Source organism: Hordeum vulgare, chromosome 6H (assembly GCF_904849725.1).
Source record: "Hordeum vulgare subsp. vulgare chromosome 6H, MorexV3_pseudomolecules_assembly, whole genome shotgun sequence".
NCBI lineage: Eukaryota > Viridiplantae > Streptophyta > Magnoliopsida > Poales > Poaceae > Hordeum > Hordeum vulgare.
Window position 1 is genome coordinate 229,004,446 of NC_058523.1, and position 26,946 is coordinate 229,031,391.

Below are 26,946 nucleotides of genomic sequence, written 5' to 3' on the forward strand. Positions count from 1 at the left end.
GTTCTATCTCAATAGTATCGGCAGTTTCAGAAGCATCACGAGCATTGGCAGTAACTCTAGCAATATGAGCATCAAGGGATACCCCTAGTGGCATATCAGGAAAAGTAGTATCTCTAGCAGTATCAAGCATAGCATCATCAGGCAAAATAGCATCTCTAGCATCATCAGGGAAAGCAGTATCAAGCATAGCATTATCAGGCATAGCATCTCTAGCAGTATCAGGCATAGCATCTCTATCAGTATCAGGCATAGCATCTCTAGCAGTATCAGGCATAGCATCTCTAGCAGTATCAGGCATAGTAGCATCATAAGCATCATCAAGCACAGGCGACATATCAAGATATCTAGCAGGAGGTGATGTCGCAAACTTACTCATAACTGAGGGTGAATCAAGTGCAGAGCTAGATGGCAGTTCCTTACCTCCCCTCGTAGTTGAGGGCAAAACTTTGGTTTTTGGATCTTTCAGATTCTTCATAGTGATCAGCAGATACAAATCCCAAGTGACTCAGAGAATATAGCAATCCCTTCCCCGGCAACGGCGCCAGAAAAATGCTGCTAGCAATCCCCGGCAACAACACTAGAAAAATGTTGTTGACGTGTTCCTGACTTGATGCCTCCACGGCAACGGAGCGAGAACTACTCCCAATTGCTCAACAATTAGCAATTGTCTTGCAATGGCCCACCAGCGCGTGGGTTCGCGGCAGTTTTCGAGGGTAGAGTATTCAACCCAAATTTGTTGGTTTGCCCGACAGGAAGTGAAAGGATACTCTCAAGTATTAGCAGCTGAATGTGTCGGATTCAACTGCACCTGAAAGATTTGTATCTGCAAGCAAAGTATCAGTAGCAAAGTAGTATGATAGCAAAGGTGCCAGAAACAATCTGTTGACGGCAGACTATTCCTAACTGTTGTATCAATGGCACCAGAAGTTGCCCGTGGACGGGAAATATTCTTTCCCGGCAACGGTGCAAGAAAAAGTATTGTAGCAGGTAGCAGAAGTGTAACGAGTAAAAACAGTGGCAAGGAACAGCAGTAGTGACAGCAGTGGCAAGTAGAAACAGTAGCAAGTAACAGCAGTAGCAAGTAGCAGCAGAGCAAAGCAAGTAACAGCAACAGCAACAGTAGTAACAACAGCATACCAAACAAGTAACAACAGCAGTGGGACAAACTCGTAGGCAATGGGTCGGTGATTTGTTTGGATGATATTCATCATGCAACAGTTATAACACGGAGAGATATGTGGCTAGCTCCAGTTAGTCAATGTGATGTAGGCATGCATTCCGTGTGTCGTCATACGTGCTTAGGGAAAAGAACTTGCATGACATCTATTGTCCATCCCTCCCATGGCAGCGGGGTCCAAAAGGATACTACGGGATATTAAGGTTCTCCTTTTAATAAAGAATCGGAACAACGCATTAGCACTTGGTGAACACATGAACTCCTTAAACTATGGTCATCACCGGGAGTGGTTCCGGTTATTGTCACTCCGGGGTTGTCGGGTCATAACACATATTAGGTAACTACAACTTGCAAGTTCGGCGGGGTTGTCGGGGTTGTCGGGTCATAACACATATTAAGCATGGCAAAGTAGTAGCAATATCAATCTCAGAACATAGTGGATACCAGGGATCAATCCCCGTCAAAACTAACTCGATTACATGATAGATCTCATCCTACCCATCACCGCCGAGCGAGCCTACGAATAGATTACTCACGAACGATAAAGAGCTTTATGGAGTTCGAGAGGGAAGAAGGTTGTTGATGATGATGGCAACGATTTCCCCGCTCCGGAGCCCAAAACGGACTCCAGATCTGCCCTCCTGATGAAGAACACGATGTGGCGGCGCCTCCGTATCGCAAACGCGATGAAATCTTCTCTCTTGATTTTTTTCTGGGACGAAAGTGAATTTTAGAGCTGAGTTTGGGGGCGGCAGAGCGACATGGGCCCCACAAGCTTGGTAGACGCCACTAGGGGGCGGCTACAGGGCTTGTGGCCCACTGGCCCATCCCCTCCGGTGGATCTTTGCGCAGGTATTTTTCATATTTTCCAGAAATATTCTCCGTAAATTTCCAGGACGTTCCGAGAACTTTCATTTCTGCACAAAAACAACACCATGGCAATTCTGCTAAAAACAGCGTCAGTCCGGGTTAGTTCCATTCAAATCATGCAAATTAGAGTCCAAAACAAGGGCAAAAGAGTTTGGAAAAGTAGATACGATGGAGGCGTATCAATAAGCAAGAATGTAAGTCGGTGAGAACACGTACTCCCCCAAGCTTAAGATTTTGGTCTAAGTTGGTCTACTCCCAAGGAGGGAAATAACCACCTCCGGGATAGTCCGGAGTGGACTGAGGATGCCACTGCTGTGTGAGCTCCTCTGGCTCCCACTGATAAACCGGCTTCTGGTACTCGACTGGTGGCTCGGGCACGGGCACCAGTGGTTGGGCTAGGCCCCAATATGCATAGATGTCCGATGGCATAATGATGTACTAGCCTGCATGAAGATTGAACAAAGAAGGAGCAGGCAAAGTAATAGTCTCACGAGTACCCTGACTAAATACCAGGTTATAAATCATCCTTCTACTTATATCTCTATCAAGAAAGCCATGGAGAACCATGCTATCGTAATCTAGATATCTCTCGGGAAGAAGAATCTCTTCTTCCTCTTCCAGTCTAATAGGTATCTCAAAGTGTCTAGCAAGACGGGTAGCATAGATACCTCCATAGACAACACCTTTAGAACGGTTCATGTTCAACCGTTGAGCTACTATAGCGCCCAAGCTATAAGTTTTATCGTTATAAAGGGCCTCGCGCAAGACCGCAAGATCTGGGGAACTAAGGGACCCAGCTTTCCCATGGCCAATCAAATATTTTCCCACGAATAATGAGAAGTACCGAAGCACGGGAAAATGAATGCTAGCAGCTCTAGCGCAAGACACTCCTCTCTCCTCTCCTACAACAATAGTGCTGATGAAAGCTTCCAAGTCCCGTGGACGAGGTTCATGAATATCCCCAACATAAGGTAATTTGCAAACATTGCAAAAATCCTGGAGTGACATGCATTGGGGGATATCATACAGTTTAAACTCAACCATAGGAGGATTCTTCCTCGGATAGAAGTTAAAGCTTTGTACGAAGAAATTAGTGTGGAGGAGGTATTGCGGACACTTATCTTCAACGAAGGCGGTAAGGCCTGCGTTTTCCACCAAGTGATAAAAGTCCTCATAAATTCCAGCGGCGCATAAGAACACGTCGCTTGGCCACTCGCACGCTCGAACTTCTGCGACTTGAGGGACCTGATATTTGGGCTTCTTCTCACCTCCATCATCCTTGGGTTCATGGCTTCAAGAGCCTCTTAAGAACCTCCTCATCTTTTCCCTTTTCTATCTCAGAAAATTTCTGAAATTTTTAGTGATTCTAAGGAAAAGCGAATAAGGCTCAACAAAACTCGTAGCAACTACTCCCACAAGTGCCTAGAGGCCATATTACGCATCAAAACTACTTGGGACCGGCTAAAATTAGCATGCAAAGCTCAAGAACATGGTCACCAAGGCAGCAAAAATACGTGGAGTATAAGGCACTAGAGCAAAAACTAATTGGACCAATGGAGGAGTCACTTACCAAGGAGTAATTTCCCCAAAACAGTTCGGAGAATCGTGATTTGAGCAAAGAGATCGAAAATCCCAACAAGAGGAGCACGAACACGGGTTTGAGCTGCGAAACGATTTTTTCTGGAGGTAGGAGAAGCAGATGAGAGCAAGAATGAGTGGAGGGGGTGCCTGTGGGCCCCACAAGCTTGGGTGGCGCGGCCAGGGGGGTGCCCGCGCCATCAGGGCTTGTGGCCCACTGGTGCAGCCCCTAGACAAGCTCTTCGTCTCAGTATTTTTCAAAAAAAATATAAAAAATCATACTTGATCTTCAGGACGTTCGGAGAACTTTTATTTTCGGGGTACTTTTCTACCAGACACTAAAACAGAAAACAGGGAAAACTAAATTAAACCTATCATTTTTCTTCTAAGCAACCTAAAGTGAAAGCTTGGAACGGAGGTTTGTGACTCCTCGATTCATCCATCTCATGGTCATCGAAAGAAAATCCGTCAATGAGGTTGATCAAGTCTCCTTGACAAACCTTTTCGAATCACAAAAGAAGACGGAGAATTTTGGAATAGTCACTAGGTAACCTCAATGGGGATGTGTATCTCCCCAACAAGCAAATCATACTTCATCTTGACACGAGGAATAGGGCATTCAAAGCTCCCAATAAGAATCGACGAAGTTTTTTCGATAGCATTGATGCAATGTACTCGATATTGTTTCTTCGGAAAGTGCACAGTATGCTCATTACCGTTGACATGGAAAGTGACATCTCCTTTGTTGCAATCTATAAGAGCCCCAGCAGTGTTTAAAAAGGGTCTTCCGAGGATGACAGCCATGGCATCGTCCTCGGGAATATCCAAGATAACAAAGTCTGTTAAGATAGTGACATTACCAACCACGACAGGCACATCCTCACAAATGCCGATAGGGAAAGCAGTTGATTTGTCGGCCATTTGCAGAGAGATTTTAGTGGGTGTCAACTTGTCCATTTCAAGTCTACGATAAAAAGAGAGAGGCATAACACTAACACCGGCTCCAAGGTCACATAACGCAGTTCTAACGTAGTTGCCTTTAATGGAGCAAGGTATAGTGGGCACACCGGGATCACCTAGTTTCTTGGGAGTTCCACCCTTGAAGGTATAATTAGCAAGCATGGTGGAAATCTTAACCTCAGGTATCCTCCTCTTATTAGTCACAATATCTTTCATGTACTTAGCATACGAAGACATTTTGAGCATATCTGTCAAACGCATTTGCAGAAAGACAGGTCTGATCATTTCAACGAATCGCTCAAAATCCTCATCATCCTTTTTCTTGGATGGTTTGGGAGGAAAGGGCATGGGTTTCTGAACCCAGGGTTCCCTTTCTTTACCATGCTTCCTAGCAGCGAAGTCATTCTTATCGTATCTCTTATTCTTAGGTTGTGGGTTATCAAGAACAGGTTCAATCTCCACATCATTTTCATTGCTAGGTTGAGCATTTTCATGAACATCACTATTGATATTATCAATTGGCTCATGTTCATCACCAGATTGTGTTTCTGCATCAGAGACAGATACATCGTTTGGACTCTCAGGTGTCGTAGCAACAGGGTTGCTAGCGTTCACATCCATATCATCTTTCTTCTTCTTTCTAGGATGACAAGGTGCATCAGTGCTAACTCCTTGAGAATCTTGTTCAATTCTCTTTGGATGACCCTCAGGATACAAAGGTTCCTGGGTCATTCTACCGCCTCTAGTAACGACTCTGACGGAATTGTCATTCAACTCATTGAGCAAGTCATTTTGAGCTTTAAGTACTTGTTCTACCTAAGTAGTAACCATAGAGGCATGTTTACTCAGAAGCTTAAGATCGTTGACGTTTCTGTCCACACAAGCACTTAAATGACTAAGCGTACGAGCATTCTGTTCCAATTGTCTACTAACATAATCATTGAAACTCTGTTGTTTGGCAACGAAGTTATCAAATTCATCCACGCATAGGCTAGCAGGTTTATCAAAAGGAATATCACTCTCATCAAACCTACGCATAGAATTTACTTCTACTAGCTGTATCGGGTTATCGAGACCATGGATCTCTTCGATAGGTGGTAGATTTTTGACATCTTCAGTTTTAATGCCTTTCTCTCGCATAGATTTCTTGGCTTCTTGCATATCTTCAGGACTGAGGAATATAATACCTCTTTTCTTTGGAGTTGGCTTAGGAGGTGGTTCGAGAATAGTCCAAGCATTCTCATTGCACAAGATGTTATTTAACAGAATCTCAGCTTGTTCTACAGTTCGTTCCCTAAAAACACAACCAACACAACTATCTAGGTGGTCTTTGGAAGCATCGGTAAGTCCATTATAGAAGTATCAAGTATTTCATTCTTCTCAAGAGGGTGATCAGGCAAAGCATTCAGTAGCTGGATGAGCCTCCCCCAAGCTTGTGGGAGACTCTCTTCTTTAGCTTGAGCAAAGTTGTATATTTCCTACAAGGCAGCTTGCTTCTTATGGGCAGGGAAATATTTTTCAGAGAAGTAGTAGACCATATCCTGGGGGCTACGCACACAACCAGGAGTAAAAGAAGTGAACCAGGTCTTAGCATCATCCTTTAGCGAGAAAGGAAACAGCTTGAGGACATAGTAGTGGCGGATCTTTTCCTCACTAGTGAATAGGGTGGCTATATCGTGCAGTTTGGTAAGATGGGCTACAACCATTTCAGACTCATAACCGTGAAAGGGATCAGATTCGACCAGAGTGATTAACTAAGGGTCGAAAAAGAATTCATAATCCTTATCGGTCACAAAGATAGGCGAAGTGGCAGACTTCATGTCGTATTTCATCTCAACATCATAGCTATCCTTACACGCAAGAAAGTCCTCAGCTATCTCTCCTTCCATAACATAGCGCGTATCAGGCATATCAGGCAATTCAGGCATAGGAGAGCTAGTTCTAGCACGCAAAATAGCAGGTTCTACTTCAATAGTATCAGCAGTTTCAGAAGTGTCATCACGTCTAGCAGCAACTCTAGCAATTTGTGCATCATGGAATGCACCTAGTGGCAAAGTAGTATCAGGCATAGTATCAAGCATAGCATCATCAGGCAAAGCAGTATCAGGCATAGCATCATCGGGCATAGCATCAAGCATAGTATCATCATAAGCATCATGGGCAGCAGAAGTAGCATCATCAAGCACAGGCGACATATCAAGATTTCTAGCAGGAGGTGATGTTGCAAACTTACTCATAACTGAAGGTGAATCAAGTGCAGAGCTAGATGGCAGTTCCTTACCTCTCCTCGTAGTGGAAGGCTATATTTTAGTTCTTGGATCTTTCGGATTCCTCATAGTGACCAGCAGGCGTCAATCCCACGTGACTCAGAGAATATAGTTGTGCTTCCCCGACAACGGCGCCAGAAAAAGGTCTTGATAACCCACAAGTGTAGGGGATCGCAACCGTTTTCGAGGGTAGAGTATTCAACCCAAATTTGTTGATTCGCCTCAAGGGGAAGCGGAAGAATATTCTCAAGTATTAGCAGCTGAGTTTGTCAGATTCAGCCACACCTGAAAGATTAGTGTCTGCAAGCAAAGTATTAGTAGCAAAGTAGTATGATAGCAATGGTGTCAGAAACAGATCTGTTGACGACAGACTATTCATAACTGTTGTATCAATGGCGCCATTAGGTTGCATGTGGACGGGGAACTATTCTTCACCGGCAACGGTGTCGGAAAAGGTCTTGCAACAAGTAACAGCGAAGTAGCAAGGAAGAGTAGTAGCAGCAGCAGCAGAGTAACAGCAGTAGCAACAGTAGTAGGAAAGTGGCCCAATCCCTTGTGTAGCAAGGGACAAGCCTAGACAAAGTAACGTAGCAAGGACCAGTAGTAAAAGACCTATAGGCAGTGGATCGGTGAGGGATGAGTATACCGGATGTGATTCATCATGTAACAGCTATAACACGGAGAGATAAGTAACTAGCGCCCATTCGTCAATCTAATGTAGGCATGTATTCCGTATGTAGTCATACGTGCTTAGGGAAAAGAACTTGCATGACATCTATTGTCCATCCCTCCCGTGGCAGCGGGGTCCTAATGGAAACTATGGGATATTAAGGTTCTCCTTTTAATAAAGAACCGGACCAACGCATTAACACTTGGTGAATACATGAACTGCTCATACTATGGTCATCTCCGGGAATGGTTCCGGCTAATGTCACTCTGGGATTGCCGGGTCATAACACATAGTAGGTGACTACAACTTGCAAGATAGGATCGAAAACACACATATATTGCTGACAACATAATAGATTTAGATCTGAAATCATGGCACTCGGGCCCTAGTGACAAGTATTAAGCATGGCAAAGTAGTAGCAACGTCAATCTCAGAACATAGTGGATACTAGGGATCAATCCCCGTCAAAACTAACTCGATTACATGATAGATCTCATCCAACTCATCACCGTCCAGCAAGCCGACGATGAGATTACTCACGAACGATGAAGAGCATGATGGAATTGTCGATGGAGGAAGGTTGATGATGACGATGGCGACGATCTCACCTCTCCGGAGCCCAAAACGGACTCCAGATATGCCCTCTAGATGAAGAACAGGAGGTGGCGGCGCCTCTGTATCGTAAAATGCGATGAATCCTTCTCTTTGATTTTTTCCCAGGCGAGACGGAAGATATAGAGCTGAGTATGGGGGCGGTGGTGCGACGTGGGCCCCACAAGCCCTCACGGCGTGGCCTAGGGGATGGTCGCGGCCCAGGGGCTTGTTGCCCACTAGCACACCCCCTCCGGTGGATCTTTGCGCGGGTATTTTTCATTTGTTCCAGAAAAATTCTACGTAAATTTTCAGGACATTCCAAGAACTTTTATTTCTGCACAAAAACAACACCATGGCAATTCTGCTGAAAACAGCGTTAGTCCGGGTTAGTTCCATTCAAATCATGCAAATTAGAGTCCAAAACAAGGGCAAAAGAGTTCGGAAAAGTAGATACGACGGAGACGTATCAGGGCCACAAGCCCTGGAGCCATGGGCACCCCCTGGCCGCGCCACCCAGTCTTGTGGGGCCCACAGGCACCCCCTCCACTCATTCTTGCTCTCATCTGGTTCTCCTACCTCCAGAAAAAATCGTTTCGCAGCTCAAACCCGTGTTCTTGCTCCTCTTGCTGGGATTTTTGATCTCTTTTCTCAAAGCACCATTCTCTGAACTGTTTTGGGGAAATTACTCCTTGGTAAGTGACTCCTCCATTGGTCCAATTAGTTTTTGCTCTAGTGCCTCATACTTTGCGTATTTTTGCTGCCTTGGTGACCATGTTCTTTAGCTTTGCATGCTAATTTTAGCTGGTCCCAAGTAGTTTTGATGCGTAATATGGCCTCTAGGCATTTGTGGGAATAGTTACTACGAGTTTCGTTGAACCTTGTTCACTTTTCCTTAGAGACACTAAAAATTTCAGAAATTTTCAGAGATAGAAAAGGGAAAAGATGAGGAGATTCTTAAGAGGCTCTTCAAGTCGTGACCCCAAGGATGATGGAAGTGAGAGGAAGCCCAAGTATCTGGTCCCTCGAGTCGCAGAAGTTCGAGCGTGCGAGTGGCCCTTTATGATGATAAAACTTATCGCTTGGGCGCCATAGTTGCTCAACTGTTGAACACGAACCGTTCTAAGGGCATTGTCTATGGAGGTATCTATGCTACTTGTCTTGCTAGACACTTTGAGATACCTATTCGACTTGAAGAGGAAGAAGAGATTCTTCTTCCCGAGAGATATCTAGATTACGATAGCATGGTTTGCCATGACTTTCTTGATAGAGATATAAATAGAAGGATGATTTATAACCTGGTATTTAGTCAGGGTACTCATGAGACTATTACTTTGCCTGCTCCTTCTTTGTTCAATCTTCATGCAGGCAGGTACATTATTACTCCCTCGGACATCTACGCATATTGGGGCTTAGCCCAACCACAGGTGCCCGTGCCCGAGCCACCAGTCGAATACTAGACGCCAGTTTATCAGTGGGAGCCAGAGGAGCTCACACAGCAGTGGCATCCTCAGTCCATTCCGGAGTACCCCGGAGCTGGTTATTTCCATCCTTGGGAGTAGACCAACTTAGGCCAAAAGCCTAAGCTTGGGGGAGTACGTGTTTCTCACCGACTTTACATTCTTGCTTATGCTTTCACTTTGTTCGTCGGTGTTCACACTTTGCCACTGTATCATCCATGCTAGTTTATTTCTTTTTCTCGTTTTCTTTTCGTGTGTCTGTCTAGTTTGAGAAAACCCAAAAAAAATTCTTGTTCTTCTTTTGCTTGTTGGGAGTTTTCTCGTGTAAATAGTTTTCTTTTTCTTTGGGTCAAGGTAGAAGATCATGGTTACAATGTTTAGTGGCTCTCGCATGCATATCTGTTTATCTGTTAAAGAGCCATATTACTTTGTCTTCTCCTCTATGTTTTCCTGCAGATTCCAGCTTTAGTCCAATGCACGAGCACTCTTATTATTGTTCACATCATTCGGTCGTGCAAGTGAAAGGCAATAATGGCGATATATGATGAAGTGACTGAGCTTGGAAAAGTTGGTATGAACTCGATCTATTTTGTTTTTTGTAAATATGACTAGCTCATCATGCGTGATTCAGCTTTGTTGTGAGGGATACATGTTTGCAATGGCAACTTAGAGATCATAGTTGCTTACGCCATGCTTACTTTGCTAGGATCTTATAATGGTTTGTCTTGGATGCCCACATGAATGTTGAGATGACTGTGTCGAAGTATGATAGGATGGTATCCTCCTTTGAATGATTCAAGTGGTTTGACTTGGCGCGTGTTCACGCATGTAGTTCAAACAAAATCAACATAGCCTCTATGATATTCATGCTCATGGTGATTTATGTCCTACTCATGCTTGCACTCAATGTTAGTTAATCTCAATGCATTTTGATGACTGTTGTCACTCTCTAGTTGGTCACTTCCCAGTCTTTTGCTAGCCTTCACTTGTACTAAGCGGGAATACTGCTTGTGCATCCACTCCATAAACCCAAAGTTGTTCCATATGAGTCCACCATACCTACCTATTTGTGGTATCTACCTACCGTTCCAAGTAAATTTGCATGTGCCACTCTCTAAACCTTCAAGAAATAATCTGTTTTGCGTGCCCGAACCGCTTATGTGGTGACAGGGGGCTATCAGTATCTTCCATGCTATGCGTGTTATCCTCGATATGTGTTTATTCACTATAATTCACGAGAAAGGGGCCGGTAATTGGAATGCCCAGTTCCATGCTCAAATCGAAAAGATAATTGCAAACCAAACTCCCCCAGGATTGATGTTGGTATGGACGGTACCCGAGGATTCGGCTAGCCATGGAGTGTGATTGATTGGTGGTGGGGGAGTCAAAACTTTACTTTTCTGTTTGGGAACCGCCTATGGCATGTGTAGCGTGGAAGATGTTGAGAAATCTTAGTCATTGCGTTGACAATGAAAGCATGCCACCCAAAATTATTATCTCTATTTTCAAAGCTTGAGCTCTGGCAGCTCTGCAAATCAATGCTTCCCTGTGTGAAGAGTCTGTCTATTTATGTTCCTGTCGAGTCATCCTCCTCTTATAAAAGCACCAATTATAGAGCACCTCTGTCATTTTTATGCTTTGCTTTTAACTGTGTTGAGTATGAGTGTAACTGGATCTTCTTTGCCATGAATTACAATGTTTAGTCAACCCTTGGTCTTTGAAGGTGCTCTACATTTATGTTTTGCGGTCGTAGAAAGAGCTAGCGAGATACCACCTGTTCGTACTGCTTCATGTTGTTTTGATTGAAGTGTTGACATTTGAGGCTTATTATTATTTTCTCGCTAGCTGATTATACCATTGATATGAGTTTACCGTGAGACCTAGATGTCATTTGCTTATGTTGTTTGCTTGTGATCTTGCTGAAATTCTGGTTATGAGTTAGACATAGTTGCAACAACAAGATCAAACAGAGTTCGTCAAAGTTTTTCTTTTGTCTCTTTCAGTTTGTCAACTGAATTGCTTGAGGACAAGCAAGGCTTTAAGCTTGGGGGAGTTGATACGTCTTCGTCGTATCTACTTTTCCGAACTCTTTTGCCCTTGTTTTGGACTCTAATTTGCATGATTTGAATGGAACTAACCCGGACTAACGTTGTTTTCAGCAGAATTGCCATGGTGTTGTTTTTGTGCAGAAATAGAAGTTCTCGGAATGACCTGAAAATTTACGGAGAATTTTTCTGGAATTAATGAAAAATACATGCGCAAAGATCCACCGGAGGAGGTGTCCAGTGTGCCACAAGCCCATGGGTCGCGGCCACCCCCCTGGTATCGCCATGAGGGCTTGTGGGACCCACGAGGCTCCACCGCCTCCAAACTCAGCTTTATTTATTCCGTCTTGCCCGGAAAAAAATCAGGGAGAAGGATTCATCGTGTTTTACGATACGGAGGCACCGCCACCTCCTGTTCTATATCTGGAGGGCAGATCTGGAGTCCGTTCTGGGCTCCAGAGAGGGGAAATCGTCGCCATCGTCATCATCAACCTTCCTCCATCGCCAATCCCATGATGCTCTTCACCATTGCTGAGTAATCTCATCATAGGCTTGTTGGACGGTGCTGAGTTGGATGAGATCTATCATGTAATCGAGTTAGTTTTGACGGGGATTGATCCCTAGTATCCACTATGTTCTGAGACTGATGTTCCTACTACTTTGCCATGCTTAATGCTTGTCACTAGGGCCCGAGTGCCATGATTTCAGATCTGAACCTGTTATGTTGTCGCCAATATATGTGTGGTTTAGATCATATCTTGCAAGTTGTAGTCACCTACTATGTGTTATGACCCGACAACCCCGGAGTGACAATAGCCGGAACCATTCCCGGAGATGACCATAGTATGAGGAGTTCATGTATTCACCAAGTGTTAATGCGTTGGTCTGGATCTTTATTAAAAGGAGAACCTTAATATCCCGTAGTTTCCATTAGTACCCAGCTGCCACGGGAGGGATGGACAATAGATGTCATGCAAGTTTATTTCCCTAAGCACGTATGACTACACACGGAATATATGCCTACATTAGATTGACGAACGGGAGCTAGTTACTTATCTCTCTGTGTTATAGCTGTTACATGATGAATCACATCCGGTATACTCATGCATCACCGATCCACTGCCTACGAGTCTTTTACTACTGGTCCTTGCTATGTTACTTTGCTGCTACTGTTGTCGCTACTGATGTTACTCTGTTGTTACTACTGCTGTCACTATTGTTGTTACTTGTTGTTGCTGTCACTACTGTTGTTCCTTGCTACTGTTGTTACTTTGCTGCTACTTGTTGCAAGACTTTTCTGGAGCCGTTGTCGGGGAAGAATAGTCCCCCGTCCACATGCTATTTAATGGCGCCATTGATACAACAAGTTAGGAATAGTCTGTCGTCAAGAGATCCTTTTCTGACACCGTTACTATCATACCACTTTGCTACTGATACTTTGCTTGTAGACACTAGTCTTTCAGTTGTGGTTGAAATTGACAAACTCAGCTGCTAACACTTGATAATACTCTTTCGCTTCCCCTTGTGTCGAATCAATAAATTTGGGTTGAATACTCTACCCTCGAAAACTGCTGCGGTCCCCTACACTTGTGGGTTATCATGGACATACACAGAATTCATTTTCTATAAACCAGGAAAATAGTTGAACTGATCAAAACCTCATTTGGCTAGTATAACACTAGTGGTAGGGGTGCGCCCTGGGCGCGCCTCCTAGGCATATCTAGGACGTACTTGTCTAGCTTTTTTATTAGTAAACGTGCTTGTGTGACGTAAAATAGATCAGGAAGTGTATATAATTTATAGACGTTGAATAGGGAAGGGGCATGAAAAGGAATTAACATGAATAGCAAGAAAACTAATACAGCAGATCCATATGAGGTAGTTCACGTTCTTACATGGTGGATGGCAGAGCAGAACTCTCGATTTGAATCGAAGCATAAGATGGTCCAAAAGACGGTGACTGTCCAAAAGAGAGACATAGTTCGACGGACCATGACAACATATAGATACGTAGTGTTGTAGATAAGCTAAAAATGATAGACAGGTGATATGCATAGACGATTGAAGATGTTGATGGTATTGTGTCTACAGACGGTGGAGGTGAGAGAAAGGTGACTCCGGTCATTACGCTTGAAGTGGAAAGCACAAATGTCACCCTTACAAATGTTGGCGTGATGACGGAACCAAGACTAGTTGGTCATGATGGTGGCCCACTTGACGATTCCAAGGATTAATCGTGTGTCATAGCTCACGGTGACACCTGCATTCTTCAAGGTTTGTATGTGAATAAGCTTACAACGGTGTGTATGTATGGTAGTTTGCTGTGTCATCTACAAAATAGAGACGAAAAAGGGAGAGAGAGTTACCATTAGATGGAAACCTAGATACAAAAGAGAGACAGGGAGGAAAAGGAGTGGGTTGTGTTAAATATTTGTTAAACATGTGTTACACCACATATATTCAGAGGATGTTAGGATGTAGGTAGTCTGTTTACATTTATCTTATCTCTATCGCATATCCCTCCAAGTATATCTCTCTCGGTGGTTTGAACCACCTCAACTCTTGCACCACAACTAATCAAATCAATATAAACCCTGCGGGCTCCCATGTTGCGGGTCGAGACGCTTTGACATGGTAATCAGAGCCTCCCTCTTCCCCGGCATCTCGCAATCTCCCACAGCCTCCATCTCCCTTGTCGAACTCATCATGGCCTCCTCCAGCAAAGTACCCTCCGCCGGCCTCGACAACTCCACCTCTGAACCCCTCACCAAAACCAATTTCATCTTATGGCGAGCCCAAGGTCGCTCCCAAATCATGGGAGCCGGCCTATATGGGTACCTAGATCAAACCATAGCTGAACCACTGATACGTGCCAAACGTATCTATAATTTTTGATGGTTTCACACTGTTATCTTGTCTTCTTTGTATGTTTTATGTACCCTTTTTATATCTTTTGGGGACTAACTTATTGATTCGGTGCCAAATGCCAGTTCCTGTTTTTCCGTGTTTTTGACTCTTTTCAGATCTGATTTTGGAACGGAGTCCAAACGGAAGAAAAACCCTGAAATGATTTTTTCCCGAACGGAAGAAGTCCAGGAAGACTTTGGGCCAGGCTAGGTGGGCCCCAGGGAGCCCACAAGGGCCCACTCCGCCACCAGGGGGAGGCGGCGGTGCGCAAGCTTGTGGCTTCCCTGGCCGCCTCCTGACCTAGGTTTTGCGCCTATATATTCCCGAATATTCCGCAAAAAATCAGGGGAGCCTCGAAAATACTTTTTCGCCGCCGCAAGCTTCCGTTTCCGCGAGATCTCATCTGGAGACCCTTCCCGGCGCCCTACCGGAGGGGACTTTGGAGGTGGAGGGCTTCTTCATCATCATCATCGCCCCTCCAATGACTCGTGAGTAGTTCACTTCAGACCTACGGGTCCGTAGCTAGTAGCTATATGGCTTCTTCTCTCTCTTGGATCTTCAATACAAAGTTCTCCATGATCTTCATGTAGATCTATCCGATGTAATCTTCTTTGGCGGTGTGTTTGTCGAGATCCGATGAATTGTGGACTTGTGATCAGATTATCTATGATATATATTTGAGTCTTTGCTGATTTCTTATATGCATGATTTGATATCCTTGTAAGTATCTCCGAGTCTTGGGTTTTGTTTGGCCAACTAGATCTATGATTCTTGCAATGGGAGAAGTGCTTGGTTTTGGGTTCTGCCATGTGGTGACCTTTCCCGGTGACAGTAGGGGCAGCAAGGCACACATCAAGCGGTTGCCATCAAGGGTAGAAAGATGGGGTTTTTATCATTGGTTTGAGATTATCCCTCTACATCATGTCATCTTGCTTAAGGCCTTACTCTGTTCTTATGGACTTAATACACTAGATGCATGCTGGATAGCGGTCGATGTGTGGAGTAATAGTAGTAGATGCAGAAAGTATCGGTCTACTTGTTTCGGACGTGATGCCTATAGAAATAATCATTGCATAGATATCGTCACGACTGTGCACAGTTCTATCAATTGCTCGGCAGTAATTTGTTCACCCACCGTCTACTTGCTTTCATGAGATAAGCCACTAGTAAACACTACGGCCCCTGGGTCTATTCACATCCATCGTTTACAACTCCGCTTTTACTTTGCTTTGTTACTTTGTTACTTTCAGTTCTCACTTGGCAAACAATCTATAAGGGATTGACAACCCCTTCATAGCGTTGGGTGCAAGCTTTTGTGTTTGTGCGGGTTGGTGAGATACTCTTCTGCCGGATTGATACCTTGGTTCTCAAACTGAGGGAAATACTTACCGTCGTTGTGCTACATCACCCTTTCCGCTTCGAGGGAATACCAACGTGCCGTAGTAGGAGTATTTCTGTCACAATTGCCACGGGTACACAGCAAACATCAACCACCCAAAACCATTGTCACAAAAACCTCGGATGGGAAAGATCAAATCATTCCCAATCCTGCCCACAACGTATGGTTGATTCAAGGTCAGCAGATTGTTGCCTACCTACTTAGGAATCTCTCCAAAGAGGTCTTGGTTCACGTAGCATCCTTAGAAACATCCCATGCTATTTGGTCAGCTATTACAAACATGTTTTCTTCTCAATCCCGCTCCCGCATCAACAACTGTCGCATCCCTGTGTCCAACACCGAGAAGGGTTCACAGAGCGCCACCACCTTCTTCGGTCAAATGAGAGCCCTCTCAGATGAACTCGCTGCAGCTCGTAAACCCATCTTCGACGAGGAACTTATATCCTTCATCATCGCAGGGCTGGACATGGACTGTCAGCCCATGATTTCAGCACTGGACTTCTGCACTAAGCCTTTGTCCATGGATGACCTCTTCGGCATGGTGGCCAACTTCAACCAACATGTTGAGATGTTTCAGGGCACAGGAGCGGGTGCCTTCAAATCATCCGCCAACGCTGCTACCAGAGGCCGTGGGGGATTCTCCAAAGTCTACCACGGAGGTGGCGGTGGCAGAGGTGGTGGACAGCGGAACGGCGGCAGCAACTACGGCAACAACTACTCTGGCGCACCAATCTGGTGGTCAGAACAGCAGCGGCGGAAACAACTTAGGCAACAACAGTAGACGATGCTTCTACAACAATAACAAAGGGCGCCCCTTTCAAGGGTATGAAGAATATGAAAACAAGTGCCAGATTTGTAAGAAAAATAATCATATCGTGAAAGATTGTGATCAGCGCTATGCCGAGAACAATTCCCAGCAAAAAAGTTGTCGCAGCAACAGACACAACAACATATGGAGTTGACACAAACTGTATTTTGACTCTAGCGCCACCAAACACATCACCAACGAACTCGATAAGGTGACCATGAGCGAGAAGTATCGTGGCCATGATCAAGTTCACAATGCAAACAGTGAAGGTATGAAGATATATCATATTGTCATGCTATTGTCACCACCCTGTTGGAAATATGCCCTAGAGGCAATAATAAAGTTGTTATTATTATATTTCCAGTTCATGATAATTGTCTATTATTCATGCTATAATTGTATTAACCCGAAACCGTAATACATGTGTGAATATATAGATCACAATGTGTCCCTAGTGAGCCTCTAGTTGGCTAGCTTGTTGATCAATAGATGATCATGGTTTCTTGATCATGGACATTGGATGTCATTGATAACGGTATCAAATCATTGGGGAATGATGTGATGGACAAGACCCAATCCTAAGCATAGCACTAGATCCTGTTGTTCGTCTGCTAAAGCTTTTCTCATGTCAGGTATCATTTCCTTAGACCGTGAGATTGTGCAACTCCCGGATACCGTAGGAGTGCTTTTGGTGTACCAAACGTCACAACGTAAATGGGTGATTATAAAGGTGCACTATGGGTATCTCCGAAAGTCTCTGTTGAGTTGTATGAATCGAGACCGGGATTTGTCACTCCGTGTGACGGAGAGGTATCTCTGGGCCCACTCGGTAATCCATCATCATATTGAGCTCAGTGTGACTAAGGGGTTCTCAACAGGATGATGTGTTACGGAACGAGTAAAGAGACTTGTCGGTAACGAGATTGAACAAGGTATTGGGATACCAACGATCGAATCTCGGGCAAGTATCATAACGATAGACAAAGGGGATTGCATACGGGATTGATTGAATCCTTGACATAGTGGTTCATATGATGAGATCATCGTGGAACATGTAGGAACCACCATGGATATCCAGAACCCGCTGTTGGTTATTGGACGGAGAGATGTCTCGGTCATGTCTACATGTCTCCCGAACTTGTAGGGTCTACACACTTAAGGTTCGATGACGCCAATGTTATAGGGAAATAGTGTATGTGGTTACCGAAGGTTGTTTGGAGTCCCGTATTAGATCTCGGACGTCACGAGGAGCTCCCGAATAGTATGGAGGTAAATATTTATATATAGGAAGTGAGATTTTGGTCACCGGAAATGTTTTCGGGCGTCACCGGTAACGTATCGGGACCACCGAAAGGGTTCCGGGGGTCCACCGGGAGGGGCCACCAACCCCAAAGGCTAGCATGGGCCAAAAGGTGGAAGGGAACCAGCCCAGAGTTGGCTGGTGCGCCTCCCACCTAGGCCCAAGGCGCAGCAAGGGAGGAAGGGGGGCAAACCCTAGGCGCAGGAGGGGCCCGAGGCCCACCTAGGGCGCCGCCCTCCTCTCCACCCTGGTCGCCGCCCTCCCTGGCCATCCAGGGATGCCCCAACAATAGGGAGGGAACCCTAGGGGTGCGCACCCTCTCTCCCTCCCTCCTATAAATACCCAAGGTATTGGGGCTGATTAGAGACACGAAAACTCTCTCTCTCGGCGCAGCCCTACCCCTCTCTCTCCTCGTCCTCCGCATAGCTTAGCGAAGCTTTACCGGAGAACCACGTAGCTCCACCGCCACCATGCCTTCATGCTGCTGGAGCTCTCTCCCTCAACGTCTCCTTCCTCCTTGCTGGTTCAAGGTGTTGGAGACATCACCGGGTTGCACGTGTGCTGAAGGCGGAGGTCTCGTAGTTCGGCACATAGATCGGAATCCAGTGTGATCTGAATCACTGCAAGTACGACTCCATCAACCGCGTTCATAGTAACGCTTTCGCTTAGCGATCTTCAAAGGTATGAAGATGCACTACAACATCTCTCATTGTTGGTTTCTCCATAGATAGATCCTTGTATGGCGTAGGAATTTTTTTGAATTACTACGATCCCCAATTGTGGCATCCGAGCGAAGGTTCTATGCGTAGATTCTATGCACGAGTAGAACAAAAAGTTCTGGGCGCTAATATGTCAACTTGCTTACCGTTACTAGTCTTATATTTTTTCGGCGGTATTGTGGGATGAAGCGGCCCAGACCGACTTTACACGTACGCTTACGTGAGATTGGTTCCACCGACAGACATGCACTTGGTGCATAAGGTGGCTAGCGGGTGTCTGTCTCTCCCACTTTAGTCGAATTGGATTCGATGAAAAGGGTCCTTATGAAGGGTAAATAGCATTGGCATATCAACGTTGTGGCTGTCACGTAGGTGAGAAATGTTCTTGCTAGAAACCCAAACCAGCCTCATAAAACTTGCAACAACAATTAGAGGATGTCTAACTTGTTTTTGCAGGGTATGCTATGTGATGTGATATGGCCAAAAGAATGTGATGTTACATGTGCGATGTATGAGATTGATCATGTTCTTCTAATAGGATTCATGACTTGCATGTCGATGAATATGACAACCGGCATAAGCCATAGGAGTTGTCTTAATTTATTGTATGAGATGCAACGCCATGTTGATTACTTTACTTTATCGCTAACGGTTAGCTACAGTAGTAGAAGTAATAGTTGGCGTGACAACTTCACGGAGACACAATGATGGACATCATGATGATGGAGATCATGGTGTCATGCCGGTGACGATGATGATCATGGTGCCTCGAAGATGATGATCAAAGGAGCAAGATGATATTGGCCATATCATGTCACTATATGATTGCATGTGATGTTTATCATGCTTTACATCTTATTGCTTAGAACGACGGTAGAAAATATAAGATAATCCCTCGTTAAAATTTCGAGATAAGTATTCCCCTAAGTGTGCACCGTTGCAAAGGTTCGTTGTCTCAAAGCACCACGTGATGATCGGGTGTGATAGATTCTAACGTTCGCATACAAGGGTGTAAGCCAGTTTACACACGCAAAACACTTAGGTTGACTCGACGAGCCTAGCATGTACAGACATGACCTAGAATACGGGAAACCGAAAGGTCGAACATGAGTCGTATGGTTGATACGATCAGCATGGAGATGCTCACCATTGATGACTAGTCTCTATCACGTGATGATCGGACATGGGCTAGTCGACGTGGATCATGTAACACTTGGATGACTAGAGGGATGTCAATCTAAGTGGGAGTTCATTAGTAATTTGATTAGATGAACTTAATTATCATGAACTTAGTCTAAAATTTTCTTTACAAATATTTTAGATCCAATGGACAACGCAAATGTCCCATTCAACTTCAACGCGTTCCTAGAGAAAATCAAGCTGAAAGGCGATGGGAGCAACTACGCGGATTGGGCTCGTAACTTAAAGCTCATCCTCATGGCTTACAAGAAGGCATATGTCCTTGATGCACCGCTAGGTGATCCTCCCGTTCCCGCGGCGACCCTAGAAGTTAGGAACGCCTCGAAGTCGCGGAGTGATGACTACTCTCTCGTTCAGTGCGGCATGCTTTACAGTTTAGAACCGGGGCTCCAAAGGCGTTTTGAGAAACACGGAGCATATGAGATGTTCGAAGAGCTGAAACTTGTTTTTCAAGCTCATGCCTGGGTCAAGAGATATGAAGTCTCCGACAAGTTCTTTAGTTGTAAGATGGAGGGAAATAGTTATGTCAGTGAGCACATACTCAGAATGTCTGGAGTACACAACCACTTGACTCAGCTCGGACTTGAACTTCCGGATGATGCGGTCATTGACAGAATCCTCCAATTGCTTCCACCTAGCTACAAAGGCTTTGTGATGAATTACAACATGCAAGGGATGGAAAAGACTATTCCCGAGTTGTATTCAATGATGAAATCTGTGGAGGTAGAAATCAAGAAAGAGCATCAAGTGTTGATGGTCAATAAGACCACCAGTTTCAAGAAGGTCAAGGGTAAGAAAAGCTTCAAGAAAGACGGCAAAGTTGTTGCCGTGCCCGGTAAGCCAGATGTTGGGAAGAAGTCAAAGAAAGGACCTAAGCCTGAGACTGAGTGCTACTACTGCAAGGGAACTGGTTACCCGAAGCGGAATTGCCCCAAGTACTTAGCAGACAAGAAGGCCCGCAACGTCAAAGGTATATGTGATATACTTGTTATTGATGTGTACCTTACCAGCACTCGTAGTAGCTCCTCGGTATTTGATACCGGTGTTGTTGCTCACATTTGCAACTCTAAGCAGGAACTACGGAACAAGCGTAGGTTGGCTAAGGACAAGGTGACGATGCGCGTCGGGAATGGTTCCAAGGTCGATGTGATCGCCGCCGGCACGCTACCTCTGCATCTACCTTCGGGATTAGTTATAAACCTTAAAAATTGTTATTTAGTACAAGCATGAACATTATATCGGGATCTCGCTTGATGCAAGATGGCTACTCATTTAAATCTGAGAATAAAGGTTGTTCTATTTATATGAGTGGTATGTTTTATGGTCATGCCCCATTGGTTAATGGTTTATTCCTAATGAATCTCGATCGTGATGTTACACATTTTCATAGTGTGAGTGCTAAAAGATGCAAGGTTGATAATGATAGTCCCACATACTTGTGGCACTGCTGCCTTGGTCATATCGGCGTAAAGCGCATGAAGAAACTCCATACAGATGGACTTTTGCAGTCACTTGATTTTGAATCATTTGACACATGCGAACCATGCCTCATGGGAAAGATGACCAAGACTCCGTTCTCCGGTACAATGGAGCGAGCAACTAACTTGTTGGAAATAATACATACCGATGTATGCGGTCCAACGAGCGTTGAAGCTTGCAGCGACTATCGTTATGTTCTCACCCTCACTGATGATTTAAGTAGATATGGATATGTCTACTTAAGGAAGCACAAGTCTGAAACCTTTGAAAATTTCAAGGAATTTCAGAGTGAGGTGGAGAATCAACGCGACAAGAAAATAAAGTTTCTACGATCTGATCGTGGAGGAGAATATTTGAGTCATGAGTTTGGCACACACCTACGGAAATGTGGAATTGTTTCACAACTCACGCCGCCTGGCACACCGCAGCGTAACGGTGTGTCTGAACATCGTAATCACACATTATTGGATATGGTGCGATCTATGATGTCTCTTACCGACTTACCGCTATCATTTTGGGGATATGCATTGGAAACTGTCGCATTCACTTTAAATAGGGCACGTCTAAATTCATTGAGACGACACCGTATGAATTATGGTTTGGCAAGAAACCTAAGTTGTCGTTTCTTAAAGTTTGGGGCTGCGATGCTTACGTGAATAAACTTCAACCAGAGAAGCTCGAACCCAAAGCGGAAAAATGTGTCTTCATAGGATACCCTAAGGAAACTATTGGGTACACCTTCTATCTTAGATCCGAAGGCAAGATCTTTGTTGCTAAGAATGGATCCTTTCTAGAGAAAGAGTTTCTCTCGAAAGAAGTAAGTGGGAGGAAAATAGAACTTGATGAGGTAATTGTACCTCCTCTCGAACCGGAGAGTAGCACAACGCAAGAAAATGTTTCTGAGGCGCCTACACTGGCTAGAGATGAAGTTAATGATGATGATCATGACACTTCGGATCAAGTTGCTATTGAACCTCGAAGGTCGACAAGGGTACGTTCCGCTCCAGAGTGGTACGACAACCCTGTCATGGAAATCATGTTGTTAGACAATAGTGAACCTTTGTACTATGAAGAAGCGATGGCGGGCCCGGATTCCAACAAATGGCTTGAGGCCATGAAATCCGAGATAGGATCCATGTATGAGAACAAAGTATGGACTTTGGTGGACTTTCCCGATGATCGGCGAGCCATAGAAAATAAATGGATCTTCAAGAAGAAGACTGACGCGGATGGTAATGTGACCATCTACAAGGCTCGACCTGTCGCTAAGGGTTATCGATAAGCTCATGGGATTGGTTACGATGAGACCTTCTCACCCATAGTGATGTTGAAGTCGGTCCGAATCATGTTAGCAATTGCCGCATTTTATGATTATGAAATCTAGCAAATGGATGTCAAAACAACATTCCTGTACGGCTTTCTTAAAGAACAATTGTATATGATACAGCCGGAAGATTTTGTCGATCCTAGCAGTGCTAACAAGGTATGCAAGCTCCAGTGCTCCATCTATGGGCTGATGCAAGCATCTTGGAGTTGGAACATTCGCTTTGATGAGGTGATTAAAGTGTTTGGGTTTATACAGACTTATGGAGAAGCATGTATTTACAAGAAAGTGAGTGGGAGCTCTGTAGCATTTCACATATTATATGTGGATGACATATTGTTGATGGGAAATGAAATAGAACTATTGGAAAGCATCAAGGCCTATTTGAATAAGAGTTTTTCAATGAAGGACCTTGGAGAAGCTGCTTACATATTAGGCATCAAGATCTATAGAGATAGATCGAGACGCCTCATAGATCTTTCACAAAGCACATACCTTGACAAGATATTGAAGAAGTTCAATATGGAGAAGGCTAAGAAGGGGTTCTTGCCTGTATTGCAAGGTGTGAGGTTGAGTGCGACTCAACGACCGACCATGGTGGAAGATAGAGAAAAGATGAGTACCATCCCCTATGCTTCAGCCATAGGCTCTATCATGTATGTTATGCTGTGTACTAGACCTGATGTGAACCTTGCCATAAGTTTGGTAGGGAGGTACCACAGTGATCCAGGAGTGGATCACTTGACAGCGGTCAAGAATATCCTAAAGTACCTGAAAAGGACTAAAGATATGTTTCTTGTTTATGGAGGTGCCGAAGAGCTCGTCGTAAAGGGTTACGTCGATGCTAGCTTCGACACAGACCCGGATGACTCCAAGTCACAAACCGGATACGTGTACATTTTGAATAATGGGGCAGTTAGCTCGTGTAGTTGCAAGCAAAGCGTTGTGGAGGCATCTACATGTGAAGCGGAGTACATAGCTGCTTCAGAAGTAGCACAAGAAGGAGTCTGGATGAAGGAGTTCATTACCAACCTAGGAGTGATTCCAAGTTTGTCGGGCCCGATGACTCTGTCCTGTGACAACACTGGAGCTATTGCTATTGCAAAGGAGCCCAGGTTTCACAAGAAGACCAAGCACATCAAGCGCCGCTTCAACTCCATTCGTGGATATATCCAGCATGGAGATATAGATATTTGTAAAGTACATACGGATCTGAATGTCGCAGACCCGTTGACTAAACCTCTTCCACGGGCAAAGCATGATTAGCACCAGAACTCTATGGGTGTTTGATTCATCACAATGTAACTAGATTATTGACTCTAGTGCAAGTGGGAGACTATTGGAAATATGCCCTAGAGGCAATAATAAAGTTGTTATTATTATATTTCCAGTTCATGATAATTGTCTATTATTCATGCTATAATTGTATTAACCCGAAACCATAATACATGTGTGAATATATAGATCACAATGTGTCCCTAGTGAGCCTCTAGTTAGCTAGCTCATTGATCAATGGATGATCATGGTTTCTTGACCATGGGCATTGGATGTCATTGATAATGGTATCACATCATTGGGGAATGATGTGATGGACAAGACCCAATCCTGAGCATAGCACTAGATCGCAGCAGTTTTCGAGGGTAGAGTATTCAACCCAAATTTGTTCGTTCGCACGACGGGAAGCGAAAGAATATTCTAAAGTATTAGCAGCTGAATGTGTCAGATTCAACCACACCTGAAAGATTAGTGTCAGCAAGCAAAGTATCAGTAGCAAAGTAGTATGATAGCAACGGTGCCAGAAACGATCTGTTGACGGCAGACTATTCCTAACTGTTGTATCAATGGCGCCAGTAAAAAGCCTTGTTGGCGGGATGTCGGTGCCAACAAAGTCTTGCAACAAGTAACAACGGAGTAGTAAGGAACAGCGGTAGCAGCAGCAGCAGAGTAACAGTAGTAGCAACAGTAGCAGCAAAGTGACGGCAAAGTGGCCCAATCCCTTTTGTAGCAAGGGACAAGCCTAGACAAAGTAATGTAGCGAGGACCAGTAGTAAAAGACTCTTAGGCAGTGGATCTGTGATGGATGAGTATTACGGATGTGATTCATCATGTAACAGCTATAACACGGAGAGATATGTAACTAGCTCCCGTTCGTCAATCTAATGTAGGCATGTATTCCGTATGTAGTCATACGTGCTTAGGGAAAAGAACTTGCATGACATCTATTGTCCATCCCTCCCGTGGCAGCGGGGTCCTAATGGAAACTACGGGATATTAAGGTTCTCCTTTTATTAAAGAACCAGACCAACGCAATAACACGCGGTGAATACATGAACTCCTCATACTATGGTCATCTCCGGGAGTGGTTCCGGCTATTGTCACTCCAGGGTTGTTGGGTCATAACACATAGTAGGTGACTACAACTTGCAAGATAGGATCTAAAACACACATATATTGGCGACAACATAATAGGTTCAGATCTGAAATCATGGCACTCGGGCCCTAGTGACAAGCATTAAGCATAGCCAAGTAGTAGCAACATCAATCTAGAACATAGTGGATATTAGGGATCAATCCCCGTCAAGAACTAACTCGATTACATGATAGATCTCATCCAACTCATCACCTTCCAGCAAGCCTACGATGAGATTACTCACGAACGATGAAGAGCATCATGGAATTCTCGATGGAGAAAGGTTGATGATGACGATGGCGACGATTTCCCCTCTCCGGAGCCCGAAACGGACTCCAGATCTGCCCTCCAGATGAAGAACAGGATGTGGCGGCGCCTCCGTATCGCAAAACGCGATGAAACCTTCTCTCTGATTTTTTTCCAAGCGAAACGGAAGATATAGAGCTGAGATTGGGGGCGGTGGTGCCATGTGGGCCCCACAAGCCTACACGGCGCGGCCTAGGGGGGTGGCCGTGGCCTGTGAGCTTGTGGCCCACTGGCACGCCCCCTCCGGTGGATCTTTGCGCAGGTATTTTTTCTTTTATTCCAGAAAAAATCTCCGTAAATTTTCAGGACGTTCCGAGAACTTTCATTTCTGCACAAAAACAAAACCATGGCAATTCTGCTAAAAACAACGTCAGTTCGGGTTAGTTCCATTCAAATCATGAAAATTAGAGTCCAAAACAAGGGAAAAGAGTTCGGAAAAGAAGATACGACGGAGACGTATCACACTACGGGTATCTCCAAAAGTGTATGTTGAGTTGTACGAATCGAGACCAGGATTTGTCACTCCGTGTGACGGAGAGGTATCTCTGGGCCCACTCGGTAATCCATCATCATATTGAGCCCAATGTGACTAAGGGGTTAGCCACAGGATGATGTGTTACAGAATGAGTAAAGAGACTTGTCGGTAACGAGATTGAACAAGGTATAGGGATACCGACGATCAAATCTTGGGCAAGTATCATACCGATAGACAAAGGGAATTGCATACGGGGTTGATTGAATCCTTGACATAGTGGATCATCCGATGAGATCATCATGTAACATGTGGTAACCAACATGGATATCTAGACCACGTTATTGGTTATTGGTTGGAGAGATGTCTCGGTCATGTGTGCATTTCACCCGAACCCGTAGGGTCTACACACTTAAAGTTCGATGACGCCAGGGTTATAGGGAAATAGTGTACGTGGTTACCTAAGGTTGTTCGAAGTCCCGGATGAGATCCCAGACGTCGCGAGGAGCTCCGGAATGATCCGAAGGTAAAGATTTATATATAGGAAGTGAGATTTTGGTCACTGGAAATGTTTCGGGCGTCACCCGTAACGTACCGGGACCACCGGAAGGGTTCCGGGGGTTCACCGGGAGGGGCCACCAGCCCCAAAGGCTAGCATGGGCCAATAGGTGGAAGGGAGCCATCCTAGAGTGGGTTGGTGCGCCTCCCACCTAGGCCCAAGGCGCAGCAAGGGAGGAAGGGGGCAAACCCTAGGCGCATGAGGGGCCCAAGGCCCACCTAGGGCGCCGCCCTCCTCTCCACCCTGGCCGCTGCCCTCACTGGCCATGCAGGGCTGCCGCGGCCCCTAGGGAGGGAACCCTAGGGGTGTGCACGCTCTCTCCTCCCTCCTATAAATACCCAAGGTATTGGGGCTGATTAGGGACACGAAAACTCTCTCTCTCTCTCTCTCGTTGCAGCCCTACCCCTCTCTCTCCTCGTCCTCCGCATAGCTTAGCGAAGCTCTG